Below are 619 nucleotides of genomic sequence, written 5' to 3'. Positions count from 1 at the left end.
CTGTGTGTCAGCTCACCCTCCCAACCAGGAACTAAGAGCACCAGGCTGTAACAATCAAAGGCCTATCCAGCACACATGGAAAGCTGCAAGCTTAGAAGAACCCATGCAGCCTCTTTGCATATCCTGTCTGACAATTAGAAACTGGGCGTCACGCTTCCAGGAGACTTCACTTGATGATTCTTAAGAGACAAATCGTGACAAAACGCGACGCGCGCTCCTGGCTCAGATTTAAAGAGATAAAAGATACATAATATACAATGCAGAAAGTTGGGAGCAGGAGTGATACAGTTTAAAGGATGACTTCAGTTATTATAGATGCAAGCTTTCCGGATGCCCCATCCACGTTTGAGCGTGAGCGTTTTCACGCAAATGTGTTAACATTTTATTAATAAATTTATAGATTTTTTTTATTATTTTAAAGCCCCATCCACACTTAGGGTGAGCATTTTCACACAACTTTGATAATTATTATTTTATTAATTGATTTTAAAGCCCATTCATGATTGAGCATGAGAGTTTTCACGCAACTTTATTAATTATTAATTTTATTAATGATTTTTTTTGCTCTTATTTTAAAGCCTCATTTGCACTTGTGTGAGCATTTTCACGCAACTTTGAT

This window comes from Nanorana parkeri, unplaced genomic scaffold (genome assembly GCF_000935625.1).
Source record: "Nanorana parkeri isolate BGI_ZX_2015 unplaced genomic scaffold, ASM93562v1 scaffold62, whole genome shotgun sequence".
NCBI classification, from domain to species: domain Eukaryota; kingdom Metazoa; phylum Chordata; class Amphibia; order Anura; family Dicroglossidae; genus Nanorana; species Nanorana parkeri.
The sequence above is the reverse complement of the archived record's forward strand: the minus strand, read 5'-3'. Positions refer to the sequence as shown.